Source organism: Dermacentor andersoni, chromosome 4, assembly GCF_023375885.2.
Source record: "Dermacentor andersoni chromosome 4, qqDerAnde1_hic_scaffold, whole genome shotgun sequence".
Lineage (NCBI taxonomy): Eukaryota > Metazoa > Arthropoda > Arachnida > Ixodida > Ixodidae > Dermacentor > Dermacentor andersoni.
Genome location: NC_092817.1, coordinates 147,735,858 through 147,751,077, shown reverse-complemented (window position 1 = coordinate 147,751,077; position 15,220 = coordinate 147,735,858). Strand labels below are relative to the sequence as shown.

General features: G+C 50.5%; 1 protein-coding gene across 2 annotated transcripts in view; it reads left to right on the top strand.

The window, feature by feature from the left end:
• Nucleotides 1-14,020, top strand: part of LOC126537746 (creatine transporter-like) — a 113,313-nt gene extending 99,293 nt beyond the window's left edge. For both annotated transcript variants that reach the window (XM_055074514.2, XM_055074513.1), the window contains exon 10: nt 13,809-14,020. The gene's annotated coding sequence lies outside the window, so the exon portion shown is untranslated. The remainder of the gene's footprint in view (nt 1-13,808) is intronic.
• Nucleotides 14,021-15,220: the final 1,200 nt, after the last annotated feature.

Sequence of the window (15,220 nt, the reverse complement as noted above, 5' to 3'; positions counted from 1 at the left end):
GCAATTTCGCAGGCAAAAATCTGGCAAAAGATTTCTTGGTCCAGCACTACTGCGTAGATTCAAGAAGAAGTGGTTGCTGGTACAAGCCAGTCCAAGTTTCTCGCGCTCGCAACACGATGGTCGCATGAAACCGGGTCGCAGCTACAAAAAAGTGTGATCGCGCAAGGCTCTTATGAAAGCCTGCACTTCCAGGCGAAGGCGTTGCGGTGAGAAACGGCCCACTTGCGGTTCGGCCATCATCGGCTGGACAGCCATAAGCTATCAACATACAGCCATCTACATTCCATCAAAAGGCCCTAATTCTTTTATTCAGGGACCAAAATCCCATGAATTCCTTGGACACAGACTCCGCTGACGACTGCCGAATATACTTACCTATCCCCATTCCCATTGACGTATCCATCCCTCAGAATGACTTGCAACAAATCCAAGTCTGGTGCGGTAAATGGCTCATATCGCTTTATTTTAACAAAACATTACATACTGATCTCATTTCGCCCATTGACGTAACTACATCTCGGCTCCTTTCTTTCTCAACGACACTGTGCTTGATGCTGCTGATGTCAAATGCCCGGCATTCATATCTCCCCTCCTTTGTCTTGGCCCCATCATATTTATTTATTTGTTTATTCATTTTTGCTACCGCAATTACTTCTACAGCCCATCTTGGGCTATAGCAGTAGTGGCGATAACATTACATGCCAATTTCAGACAAAAAGTTGGTGAGGGGCAATGAACGAGCATTTCCGGCCAATGCGTTGCAACATTCAATCGTTGAGGGGTATGCTCGTCAGTTCTAGATTGCAGTGCCAAAAAATTTAGGTTGTGAGTGCTACGGGTGCTGAAAGTTTCAGTAAATGTAAAGTATTTATCTAAGCAGGTAGAGTGTGGAGGGTTAATTAAGGTGTACAGGAACTTTATGCTTTCTTTGTGGCGGTGTGTTCCCAGAGCGGTTAAGTTGTGATTAGAGAAATTAGCAAACGGTAAAAAATCCTTGTCGTAGCAAAGGTAGATAAAATGAAGAGCTTTCTTTTGTACGAACTCAATCTTGTTAATATCGTTTTTATGAAAAGGGTTCCAAATTATAGATGCATATTCAAGGATTGGGCGGATTAGTGTTTTGTATGTTAGCACTCTAGTTCCTTGAGGAGTCACACGAAATGCGCGTTGGAGATAGCCGAGTATATTAAGGGATTTAGTACATATTACTTCAATATGCTTGCTCCAAGATAAGTTGTGAGAGTAAGAGTCCGGGGTGCTTATAATCGGGTACTTTTAGTAGAAAGGTGTTATTGAAAGTGTACGAGAAAACGGAAGGAGTTACACGCCTAGTGAATGTCCTTGAGACGGTCTTGGTGAAGTTTATACCCGTCTGCCAGGTGCTACACAATGGGCAGAAGTGTAAGAATGCTTCGTTAAGAACAGTATGATATTCAGGGGAGTTAATATTGTGGTAGAGGACGCAGTCATCAGCATAGAGACGTATGTTAGTAATTATATTTTGTGGCAAGCCATTAACGTAAAGCGGAAAGTGACGGGGGCCGAAGACGGTACCCTGCGGCACGCAACAGGAAACATTAGTAATAGGGAAGTCAAAAGCATTCTAGCGTACATATTGGGAACGGTCAGACAGAAAACTGGCAATCCAGTCTAGGACTTCCGAATTATTTAGGGTGAAGTTGAGTTTAAATAGCAGCTTATGATCACAGTGTCGAACGCTTTGGACATATCTATGAAACTTGCGTCAACCTGTGTGCGAATGTCAAGTGCTTAAGCAATGTCATGCGTGAATTCAACCAGCTGGGTTACGGCGCCTACACCACGACGAAAAACATGCTGACAATCACTTAGTATGTTATTGGATTGGATGTTATTGGAGTATGATATGTTTGCACGAGTAGTTTGCAAGAGTGACAGGTTTGGAAAATCTAACCTGTCACTCACGAGGTCGATAACCTCGCGCTCCCGAGAGAGCGTCGCTTTACCCATGTAGTAAGAGAGACTGAACTCACCTGATTGCATGTAAATTACATTACTTTCACCTTTCGGCCGTTTAGCACGGGCTTGTCTTGAACGCTTCAAGGGCAAAGATGGATGCGTTTGATAATGTAGAATGCAGCCACGAATGCTGCGAATTGTTTTGAACCTCTTTATGTAAACTGTATCAAGCAAGAAATACTAGCATTTTATTACTTTGGATACATCATTTACAATAGACAGAAGAGAATCGGTCCAAAGTCAGAGCCCTGTGGCACCCCATTGGTAGCTATGTAAGTGTTTGAGACAGTCCGTCGGATGTGACATAGCCTTGTCGTTCTGGCAGGTAGTCCCACAGCAAAGGTATTAAAGGTGCAGAAACACCTGTTCCGTAGAGTATTGGGAGCACCAAGGCGTGACTGAACATCAAAGAACTTGCTTAGGTCGCAGTAAATAGTGTCAAGTTGACTCCTCTTTCCGACCGCTTCTAATGCGTGAGTGATCAAGTGGGCGTGGTACGTCGTTCTTGAACTGTGCGATATAAAGCCATGTTGATTACGTATTAAGCTGTTCCGTACTCTGCACGCGAATAATGTGCGCAGGTTAGGTATAAAGATCTTTGATTCAAAGCATAGGAGAGACATTGAATTGTTGTTCTGTACGTTTGTTTTCGAGCTAGGTTTGTGAACCGGAATAACCCGAGAAATTTCCACGGTAAGAAATGTTCGTGTTTTGAGGCAGGTGTAGTATATGCAAGTTAGGATTGCACTAAAGCCATTAGTAAATGATTTACTTAAAGCCATAGAAATGTCATAGAGCCCAAATGACAGCGATGGTCTTGCGCTGCGAATGCTTTCGGTGATAAATACTTCACTAATATTAGCAGTGCTTATCGCATTACCCCGGTTCAGCGCAAGATCGGACGAAGTGAGACCACCGACCCTGCTGACAGATGATTGAAAGTGTTGCGCAAACGTGTCTAATACGTCCTCGATAATTTCGTGATAGGTTGCTAAAAGAGGTATAGCATGTGTCTGGCTTCCTACCGCTCACAGTTTTACGTACTTTCCAGAAATTTGTAGCTTTTAAGAAAGATCATTTTATCAATAATGATGATGGTGGTAATCATAACAATAATAATAACAGTGCTAATAATACCCGCCGGCCTTCGCGATTTAGAATAAAACAAATGCTACGGGAATATACTATTTTTCTTTAAATTGAATAGGGAAGGCGCGCGACCACTTAACGTGTTCTTTACGTTGCCTATAGCAAGATTGCGTTATTGGGGTAACCTTTATAATTGAATCGAACACGCGCATTCACTTCAGGTCTCTAAAACACTCCAGCGCTGGTGAAGCTGCTCCTATTTTGGTGTGTTCGCTTGACTTTTCAACGGTCCCAAATATTCGCTCAATTGTGAGCAAGTGTTAATCAAGAGGTACTCAGGCGTATAGGCATCTAGTTACATAGAGGCCCACGAGATTCTTTCGAAGCTTGGAATATCATATGTATACAGGAGAATCCAAACAGGATGCTGTCCTTTATCGAGGCATTCTAAGAGTGTAGTAAAAAAGGTGATGACTGCTTGGCGGTTGAATTTTGTCACATGCTGCTAGCCAGACGCGTTATTGGTTTTTCGTTGCAGCCGTAATTATTTCTCGCACGAATTCAGCTATAACTTCAGCGCTTTCTGTCCGTACGTCTCGTACATTAAAAAGTGCAAAATAAAAACGCTGTCTTTGTCGATTATTTCGAGCCACTGGTAATCTTTTATAATTCGAAAGTCTACTTGCATTCACGTGCACAAAACATTCAGACAGAACTCATCCCACTATCTCGATTGTAATGCGATTAGCAATTAAGCGAGCAATCTAGCGGCACACCGTACTGGTGAAGTTCATTTACCATCTCTAGTGCGCATTGTCAAACTTCGTTGTTCGGATACACCGGTATTTTCCCACTTTTATATGGCAGACGCTTGTCAAGGTCACCCATGAGCATGGCGGCATGACGACCACTTCATGACGGCGACGTAATGATGACGATGGATTGTCGAAGAAGTAACCACGTCGATGGAAAGACTAAGGCATTATGACGACGCCGGCATGACAACAATGAGATCATTCTCACATGATGACAATGGTTTAACGACGACGACATGAGGAACATGAGATGACGACCACGGCGTGACGATGACGGTATGACGAGAATCGTATGACGGAGATGCATTACAATACATTCACGAATGATTGACGGCGATGGCACGAAGACGATGAGGTGACGACGACGATATAACAACGAAAGTAAGATGATGACTGCCTGGTTACGACGCAATGACGATGATGACGTGGCAACAGCGCCCTAATCACAATTGAATGAGGACAATGATTGTAATAAAACGACAAAGAAGAAATGACATCAACGGATCGACAAATCTGATTTGACGACGACGGATGGCATAAGTGACATGCCGATGCTCAAGTGAGAACGATTGGAAAACGACAGCGTGACGACGATGGCATGACGACAGAGGAATGACGACGATGACATGGCAAAAGTCAGATTTTGGAGTTGCAAAAATGAGCCCATAGTTGAGCGAGGAGAGAGACGGGATGAAGACGTCGTTGGAGTGTTGGCTTTCTGAAGTAATTCGAGCGACAGAAGACCAGGCACATCGTCAATTAGGTCACAAGAAGTTGATAAAACGTCCATTCCAAGTATACCGTCGCAAGTACATTTGTTAAGAACGACAAATAAAACATAAGTTGCGTGACCGCCGATGGCGAGGAGAGTGGTGCACATGCCAAGGACGGCGAGAGTTCCTCTAACAGCCACTCTTACAGCGCCGAATAGAGCAGGTGTGACCACTTCTTTTATACTACGGCGAGGACCGGGCCTCATGACAGAGATATGAATCCCGGTGTCGACATGTGCATAGAAGGTCACGCCGTCAATGTCAACGTCAAGCATACATCGTCGAGTCTGCAGACCAACTAGAGAGTTTTGTGCGATGTGGTGACCTCAGCGTTACCGCTTGGCGCTGCATCGTCTTGTTTTCTTGGGTGAATGAGCCACGATTGTCCGGTGACGTCGCGCGGCGATGCAGAGGCGAGCGGGAGAACGGATGGCGGAAGGGTTGCGAACGCAACTGAGGACGTCTAGGTGACGGCGAGTGGCTGGACCATGCCGGGGCGGCGTCGGTATTGCGTGGGTGTGCTGAAGATAGCGGCTCAAAACGGCTACGCTCGAACCGGCGTGCATGGGCAAAGGACGGAGTACATTGCGGGATCCACCAGCGGTTGTTGCATTCGCGAGATACGTGCCCGATACACCGGTAGTTAAAGCAGATAGGCCAATCGACTTCTGCTCTCCAATTAGCGGGGTTCCTAAATCGAGGAGCTAACTGTTGACAACGTGGGAACGATGTCGGGGTCCCAGAAGCGTATGTACGACTCACCACGGCGCAAGCAACGTGGAAGCCAAGATTCGCGAGTTTGTTTCGCGCGATGACTTGGACGAGTGAAACCGCTGGTCCACGCCAGTGGCCGGCGTTAAACTTGGTAAACAGGTTAGCTGGAGCCAACGCTTCGCTTTCGCGGCGGGCGATCCTTGTCAATTTACGTCGAATGCGGTGAAAGGTGAGATTGCGGCCATTCTTCACACGGTGACGAAGCGGTGGTGTTGGGAAGCCTGGCGAATGGTCGTTCATTGTGACGGCTCTTGGCCTGCTCCAACCGCTGGCTCTCCTGGATCATGGCATTGACGGTAGTACAACTTCGGCACATGAACAGATTGAATGCGTCGTCCGCTATCCCCTTCAGCACGTGGCCAACCTTGTCAGACTATGGCATGTTGCTATAAGCTTTACAGCACGGCACCAGCACGTCGTGTATGAGCGGCAGGTACGACTCCGTCGACGTTTGAGTTCGAGATGACAGCTGTTTCTTCGTAGCAATTAATTTTGACTAGAAGCTTTATCTGGAGGCGTTACTGAACAGGTCACAGAGCAGAGCGTTCGCTTAAGTATGTGCCAGCTCCAAAGTTCAGCCTGATGATTGTCATACAAGAACTTCGCATTCCACTAAGACAAAAGACCAAATTGGCCAGCATCACTGTCAGGACTCAGTGATTGTGATCGATCACGCGTTCGCTTTGCGTCAGGCACTCCACAACGTCGGTGTCATCGGTACCCTTCAACATTCCAGGATCTCGAGGGTGGGCTAACGCAATCGTAGTCCGCGGCGCAGAAGTAGATTCCGCCTGGTTTTGCCATGGTGGTCGCACCGCAGTGCCGACCGCTTCAGATCCACGTTGTCTTGAGAAAATACCCAGCTCGTCCACCAATGTGTGATGGTGCGTCAAATGAAAGCGAAGCACGATTTATCAACACAGACTGTTTACAGAGATGGCCAAGATGGGTGAACACGCGCAGCGTTCCGGTAATCGTCTACTTCGTTAGTCCAAGGAGGTGGATCGTAAGAATATCATGACGTGGAATGAAGACAATTGAACGACCACGACTGCATCACGACCAGGAGCAAATAGCTTCCAGACAGACAGACAGACAGACAGACAGACAGACAGACAGACAGACAGACAGACAGACAGACAGACAGACAGACAGACAGACAGACAGACAGACAGACAGACAGACAGACAGACAGACAGACAGACAGACAGACAGACAGACAGACAGACAGACAGACAGACAGACAGACAGACAGACAGACAGACAGACAGACAGACAGACAGACAGACAGACAGACAGACAGACAGACAGACAGACAGACAGACAGACAGACAGACAGACAGACAGACAGACAGACAGACAGACAGACAGACAGACAGACAGACAGACAGACAGACAGACAGACAGACAGACAGACAGACAGACAGACAGACAGACAGACAGACAGACAGACAGACAGACAGACAGACAGACAGACAGACAGACAGACAGACAGACAGACAGACAGACAGACAGACAGACAGACAGACAGACAGACAGACAGACAGACAGACAGACAGACAGACAGACAGACAGACAGACAGACAGACAGACAGACAGACAGACAGACAGACAGACAGACAGACAGACAGACAGACAGACAGACAGACAGACAGACAGACAGACAGACAGACAGACAGACAGACAGACAGACAGACAGACAGACAGACAGACAGACAGACAGACAGACAGACAGACAGACAGACAGACAGACAGACAGACAGACAGACAGACAGACAGACAGACAGACAGACAGACAGACAGACAGACAGACAGACAGACAGACAGACAGACAGACAGACAGACAGACAGACAGACAGGCAGGCAGGCAGGCAGGCAGGCAGGCAGGCAGGCAGGCAGGCAGGCAGGCAGGCAGGCAGGCAGGCAGGCAGGCAGGCAGGCAGGCAGGCAGGCAGGCAGGCAGGCAGGCAGGCAGGCAGGCAGGCAGGCAGGCAGGCAGGCAGGCAGGCAGGCAGGCAGGCAGGCAGGCAGGCAGGCAGGCAGGCAGGCAGGCAGGCAGGCAGGCAGGCAGGCAGGCAGGCAGGCAGGCAGGCAGGCAGGCAGGCAGGCAGGCAGGCAGGCAGGCAGGCAGGCAGGCAGGCAGGCAGGCAGGCAGGCAGGCAGGCAGGCAGGCAGGCAGGCAGGCAGGCAGGCAGGCAGGCAGGCAGGCAGGCAGGCAGGCAGGCAGGCAGGCAGGCAGGCAGGCAGGCAGGCAGGCAGGCAGGCAGGCAGGCAGGCAGGCAGGCAGGCAGGCAGGCAGGCAGGCAGGCAGGCAGGCAGGCAGGCAGGCAGGCAGGCAGGCAGGCAGGCAGGCAGGCAGGCAGGCAGGCAGGCAGGCAGGCAGGCAGGCAGGCAGGCAGGCAGGCAGGCAGGCAGGCAGGCAGGCAGGCAGGCAGGCAGGCAGGCAGGCAGGCAGGCAGGCAGGCAGGCAGGCAGGCAGGCAGGCAGGCAGGCAGGCAGGCAGGCAGGCAGGCAGGCAGGCAGGCAGGCAGGCAGGCAGGCAGGCAGGCAGGCAGGCAGGCAGGCAGGCAGGCAGGCAGGCAGGCAGGCAGGCAGGCAGGCAGGCAGGCAGGCAGGCAGGCAGGCAGGCAGGCAGGCAGGCAGGCAGGCAGGCAGGCAGGCAGGCAGGCAGGCAGGCAGGCAGGCAGGCAGGCAGGCAGGCAGGCAGGCAGGCAGGCAGGCAGGCAGGCAGGCAGGCAGGCAGGCAGGCAGGCAGGCAGGCAGGCAGGCAGGCAGGCAGGCAGGCAGGCAGGCAGGCAGGCAGGCAGGCAGGCAGGCAGGCAGGCAGGCAGGCAGGCAGGCAGGCAGGCAGGCAGGCAGGCAGGCAGGCAGGCAGGCAGGCAGGCAGGCAGGCAGGCAGGCAGGCAGGCAGGCAGGCAGGCAGGCAGGCAGGCAGGCAGGCAGGCAGGCAGGCAGGCAGGCAGGCAGGCAGGCAGGCAGGCAGGCAGGCAGGCAGGCAGGCAGGCAGGCAGGCAGGCAGGCAGGCAGGCAGGCAGGCAGGCAGGCAGGCAGGCAGGCAGGCAGGCAGGCAGGCAGGCAGGCAGGCAGGCAGGCAGGCAGGCAGGCAGGCAGGCAGGCAGGCAGGCAGGCAGGCAGGCAGGCAGGCAGGCAGGCAGGCAGGCAGGCAGGCAGGCAGGCAGGCAGGCAGGCAGGCAGGCAGGCAGGCAGGCAGGCAGGCAGGCAGGCAGGCAGGCAGGCAGGCAGGCAGGCAGGCAGGCAGGCAGGCAGGCAGGCAGGCAGGCAGGCAGGCAGGCAGGCAGGCAGGCAGGCAGGCAGGCAGGCAGGCAGGCAGGCAGGCAGGCAGGCAGGCAGGCAGGCAGGCAGGCAGGCAGGCAGGCAGGCAGGCAGGCAGGCAGGCAGGCAGGCAGGCAGGCAGGCAGGCAGGCAGGCAGGCAGGCAGGCAGGCAGGCAGGCGCAGATTCAAATGCTAACACTGCTTGGGGTCATTTGATGATCGCCGAAAGACCATCTTTTCTCGACTGTTTTTCGGCTACATGGAAGAGCACACGTAACTGCGCAGTGGAGCTGCATCCAAGCAGCCTGCAGTGTACGACGGAGCCTAACAACACAAAGCAAGAGCATCTCATCCTTCGCCTTTATAAACTAGCTTGATAAGAACCAACGTGGAACGACAGTTAACGATGTCTTGTACGTGGCGTCTCTGATATATGTCTTTGAGCAGATCTTCTCTTTTTTGACTGTGAACTATAGCCGCCTTTATCGTTAAGTGACCAAGTCGCATTATAAGACGTGCTGAGGCCACCACCTAAGGCGATCGCACAATATGCTGATCGCTTCTCTGCAAGCAATATGTGACGCGTTTCCCGCTTAACTCTGCCACGTATTGCTATTAGAGGAGTGTTCCTGCTCCTCCCTTGTAGTGGGTTGTGCAGCCGTGCTGTACACCATACTATGGCTAGAAAATGTCAGCATCAAAATATGCTCCTTTTGACATTTTTATGGAGTTTCTGGTTTTCCCGTTCACGCTGAACTCCCACCTACACAGCACGGTGCAATGACGCTGACGTCAGTGTAAGTAACAAACGTGACTCAGATTCAAATTCATATGCCGCTCCTACTTCTAGTTCTTGTTAAATGAAGCTAAGGCGAGTATAGCGGCCTAGGATAATTTGATATGCAGGACGACGACATAAACGCACCCGAACAGTATTTCCACACGTGTGCATAAAAAATGTTAAGATAAAGAGAGTTGGGTTTAGAATTCCTCTTGCTGCAGGAGGGAAATGTTGACGGATGAAGGTATGTAAATGCGCCTACACGTGCGTGCGCAAAGTAACAGCAGCCTAAATACGACAGAAATATAATAAAAATATCTGACAGTAATTTTAACGTGCTGTTGTTAACCTTACATACGCAGTGGAAGGAAGGAAACTGAAGTCTATGCTATTTTGTATACTAATAGCTAATCTGTTTTCGTTACAGAAGGAGTTACATAGCAGACTCCAATAGCCAGTATTTGCGTAAGCTTACGATCATTGCACGTCTAACATGCAGTCTGTTTCGAAACGGCCCTACCTGCAGCTGAAGCCCGTAGTTTGGTTGCCCAAGCCGTTCAAGCTGAAAGTGCTCCGCTGACGTCGAGTCTTGATGATCTAAACATGGGTTCCCAAACTTTCTGGACTTGGAGGACCTCACCATCCTCCCAACTGTTACCACGTAGCACGTCTTCCCTACCCACTTTTTATTTCTACATCTTTGCCCCACTAACAGAATTATCTGCCGCATCGTAATGAATTTTGCGATGAGTGAATTGAATGACTGAAATGTGAACGAAAGAAGTTCACATATTGCTAAATTATATAAACAGGGTAATATGTGTATGGCTCAACGCCAGGCCGAGGTTGCCTTCTGGGCAGTCGTCATACTTTCACTGGTAAAAAGCACAGTGGGCTGTATATGAAAAATTAAGGAAAAGTCGAAATAAAACCTACAAGCCCTCATAACAGTAATGTTTTACTACTATGTCCTACTATATCATGACCATCTTTAAAGGATTTCACAAGCGCTTGAGGTGACAGTCATAGGAAATAAATGTCCAAATTGAATGCCGTGTGAGTGGAAGCAGAACAAACAGTTACCCCGCCACCGCGTAATTTTGTTGGAGTTTACAATGCTTACGACACGGGGTATTTCCTTTAATGGCGAAGGTCATCTCCCTTCACTTGAGAACTCAAGATAGCATACAAACACCCGAGTAAATTTTGCGTCCATTTATTTTGCACTGCATCATGCTATGTACGGTAACGATTTTGATTTTGCAGGCGCATTTGGAGTGGACGAGGAGCGTCGCACTTGAAATGGCTTCTTTGATGCCTCTAAACGTGCGATCAGGGGTGTCGTGCCAGGCCATGGGAGTATTCAGTGTCTTGAAATCCGAGATAAGGGCGTGGAGAGGCTGCAATACATAGGCGTAGCTAGGAATGAAGCGGTGGTAATAGTTGGCGAGGCCCAGAAATTCGCGCAGCTGGCTGGTGGTAGATGGGTGAGCAAACTCACGGATGGCTATGACGCGGATCGGAAGTAGACGAATGCCGTGTGCGTCGACGTGATGGCCAAGGAAATCGAACCCTGTAACACCGAACTCACTCTTCGGATCATTAACAAAAAGACCGAACTTGCTGAGTCTTGCAAGAACTTGACTCCCCATGAAGCTTTTTAGCTTCGGTGGTGGTGATGGAGACAAGGATGTCGTCAAGATAGGTAAAGCAACAGGTCAAGCCACAAATACCTGGTCAGTGAAACGCTGAAAGGTCTGGGCCGCACTACGAAGACCGAAAGGCGTGCGCAGATATTCGAACAGGCCGGAGGTTGCTATAATTGGTCCTGGGAATATCTGAGGGTTCCACAGGGATCTGGCGGTAGGCTTTCACAAGGTCAACCTTGCCAAAAGTGGTGCATCTTTGCAGTGCCGAAGTGAAATCCTGAATGTTAGGTACTGGGTACCGGTCCGGGACAGTGGCCTTGTTGAGAGCACGGTAATCGTCGCAGGGGCGCCAGTGACCAGGCTTCTTGGGCGCCAATGAAGTGGAGAGGCCCAAGGATGGGAGGAGGGACGAAAGAAACCAAGGTCAAGCATGTCTTCAAACTCCTCTTTGACGGCAGCTAGACGATCCGGCGCGAGGCGACGAGCCTGAGCAAACTATTTGTTGTGTCACGCGGTGAACGACCGAGGAGGGTGGTCGAAAGACGTCTGGAAACTAGGCAAGCACGGCTGACCAAGGGTCGGGAACGGCCATGTGTTCCTGAAGAAGCTCGACAGGAAACGCCTTGGACATTTAAGGTCGTCTCGAAGTCCGAGATACGGCTGTGCCGCACGTCGACGACGAGCTTGTAGTGCCAAAGAAAGTCGGTTCCGATGATGGGCTGGTACACGGCCGCGATGGCAAAATCCAGCGAAATGTACGTCTTAGGCCGATGTGAAAGTCACCGACTTTTGGCCGTAGGTACGCATGCTCGATCGGTAGTAGGTGTCTAGTACGACGACCAGAACTCCGGAAGCTTGAGAGCGAAGACCTCGGGCTCGCGGAGTGGTGGCGCTGACGGAAGTACTTGATCGGGAGAATCAGAGGTCATGACTTACTGGACAGAAGGCGGACTGCGATGATAGGGGGACTCGAGCTCCTGGCCGCGGTGGCTGACACTACCAGGGTTAAATCTAGTAGTGAAAGATGAACACCCCATAAAGTGGACAGAAATACGGTGCCGTAGTAGTTCACTTAGTAAACGCATCGCACGCCTAATGCTAGCAGGTGGGATTGTTCCCCACCTGCGGCCAGCTGTATTTTCATCCATTTTCACTAGGGTTGAGGATCGGGCGAGTTGGTATTACATTCTAAAACTGGTACATCGCAACGTGGAAAGGAACATACAGGCCGAGCCAGCCTGAAGAAAAAACAGACCGCTGACTTCCAACTGCCAGCGCTCTGTTCCTTCTTCAGGCCGGCTCGGCTTGTGTTTTTCCTTTCCAAGCTGCGCTGCACCAATTTTAGAATTCACCCATTTTCATTTCAATTATTCATCATCTCCTTAATTCAGTAAGTAAGTAAATGCAAGTTCTACTATGCTGTCCCTGGCGTCTTTTTTGGCTTCTTATGGTATGATTAATAAAATCTGGCCCCTCAGTTCCCTCTCTTCTAGTTTCTTTTCGTATGCTGGTAGAGAGAAAGCCTATGCAGAGCTCTGATTCCGACACGAATTCTGTGTACAGACGTGCGTTATTCTCGTATCTAGTCTCGAAATTTAACAATGTTAATTGTGTGTTTGTACTACGAGCCTGTCGAACTTACCAGCTATTTCTGCAATTGAAGCAACCATTTTAGACATTGCGAGTAGCGATAGGGAATGCAAGCCAGTGTTCGTCAACAAGCAGAAGTTTTCGCGACCGAAGAAATATCTCATACAGGAGCGCCAGGATTCAATCCTGCATAACTCGGCAAATGCAACAATTAGGACAACGGGGCATGCCTTACGTGGTGTTGGGCCGATAAGTTTTTTCAGAGCAGGTGGCATAGCTACAACCTGCGTGAATGTTCACTCATCCGTACTAACCAGAACATATTCAGATCTCCACAGCCAAATTGGTTAGAGAGATGATTTTACTCACTTCTCTCGGTTCCCCTGAATGTCAATTTTCTGTCAATAAAACACAAAGTATGCTTTAAATAGACAGAACGAGAGACTCATGTTTCAGATGCACTTTAAATCTATTCAGCAGTTCACACTTCTGGAAGCAACGCTTGCACTGGCAAGGAGCGGCAGGCAATATGCATGCCGCTCTTTGCCAGTGCGATCTTTGGTCACCTACATACGGATACGGATACGAGGAACTTTATTTAAAAAATACTGAGAAGCGCCGCCCTTTAGGGCGACACCGCCGGCCGCTCCCACGAGGGCACAGTTAGGCACAACTTAAGCGCCACATCGCATGCTCTCTGGACAGCCCAAAGCTGGCGATGGTATTCCGTGCCCTTGATGGCCGAGTTTCACTTCTGTTCAGTTATGTCCTTATCCTCGCGTAACGAGGGCAGCGTGAGAGCATGTGATCTAAATTGCCTGTCCCTCCACAGCGATGACACTGTGACCTAGAAACGTCCGGGAATAAACAGTCCATGAACACGAGACTAGGATAAGAGCTAGTCTGAAGCATCCTAAGGGTTATAGCCGGAGGTCTTGTGAGCTTTTCATGTGGTGGAGGAAAGATTCTTCTCTCCAGACTGAAATTTTTAGTGAATGCATTAAAGGTGAACAGAGTGTCCTGGAACTCTTGGACATTGAACTCACATATATCCTTTTTTTACAGTACGAGCCATATGGAAGACAAAGTGCCTCCGGCTTTCTTCTCTATTCGCAAGGCGTTGCATGGGGACTGACTTTTGCAGACGCCCAACGGATCAACTTCGAAGCCCCTGTCTTCACTAACCTCTGCTGTTGGACAGTTCCTGACCTCCGCAATTGATACAAAATCGCTGAAGAGGTAGATTGTGATGCAGCCTTAACTCCCAGATAACGACACGTACACCCGTGAGCAAAAGTATACGGACCACGGGAGCGCGTGCCAAACTGCATCCACGCGCCGTCTACTGACGCGGTGCCTGCTGTCGAGAGGGCCGCTAGAGCAGCGGTGCGCATGCGCGTCCCATCATATCTGCTGGCCTGACGTGTAGCTTTGCCTGACGTCGCTGTGGTGCTCGTAGACTGAACGTCCACTGGGCGCCGTTTTCGCTGATCCGTCGCATCTGGCCATTGTTTACGCAGCGGCTGCGGCTGGGCTGGCACGCGCGTCCGCCGCGCTTCGCTTCCAGTCTTTCTTCGGGGGAATTATCGCACGCCGCACCGCCTTCTCTGACGCCTTTAGATGACTCGCACAAAGTGGCCTTCTGCGCCTTTGTGTTATCTCGAACTGTTCCAATTCTTGATGCCACAGGCAGAAGCAAGGTTTTGCAATCGGTGTCCGCCGTCGCTTTAAGAAGTAGAACTGAGCTGCAGGGGCTACTATGCTCCGCAAGCAGCAGGATGCTAAAAGGAGAAATTAGCGGCACCTTACTGCCTTTATTGCTTCAAACCCTTCAACAAGGCTTGAACAAGAAATGCACGCGAGGGTGCCACTACAGACAGCAGCAGCAACGCTGAAACATGCGCGAGAATATAAAATCAGGTGCAGCTGTGCGTGCACGCGAGGGTGCCACTACAGACAGCAGCAGCAACGCTGAAACATGCGCGAGAATATAAAATCAGGTGCAGCTGTGCGGTGCACGCTGCCGTGAAGTTCCAATTACGGCTGCCACCTTGCGAATCGGGTCGAGGTTACGGACCTGAATCACTGGTCGGGGTGACCATCGACAGACTGCGGTCTTGAGGGCACTTAGGACGAGCCAACGTGTTGCTGTTATTTTCGGAGATTATAATTTTCACAACTGTATGCATGATTTCACTACGCTGTCAAATTTCCATAGGCGGCGATGAAGCCTCGAAGGTGCCGTGGTATCCACTCGTAACGCGATGTCATGAGGAGATCCCGACCAGTGATTCAGGTCTGTAACCTCGACCCGATTCTCAAGGTGGCAGCCGTATTGGAACTTCACGGCAACGTGCACCGCACAGCTGCACCTGATTTTATATTCTCGCGCATGTTTCAAAGTTGCTGCTGCTGTCTGTAGTGGCACCCTCGCGTGCATTTCTTGTTCAAGCCTTGTTGAAGGGTTTGAAGCAATA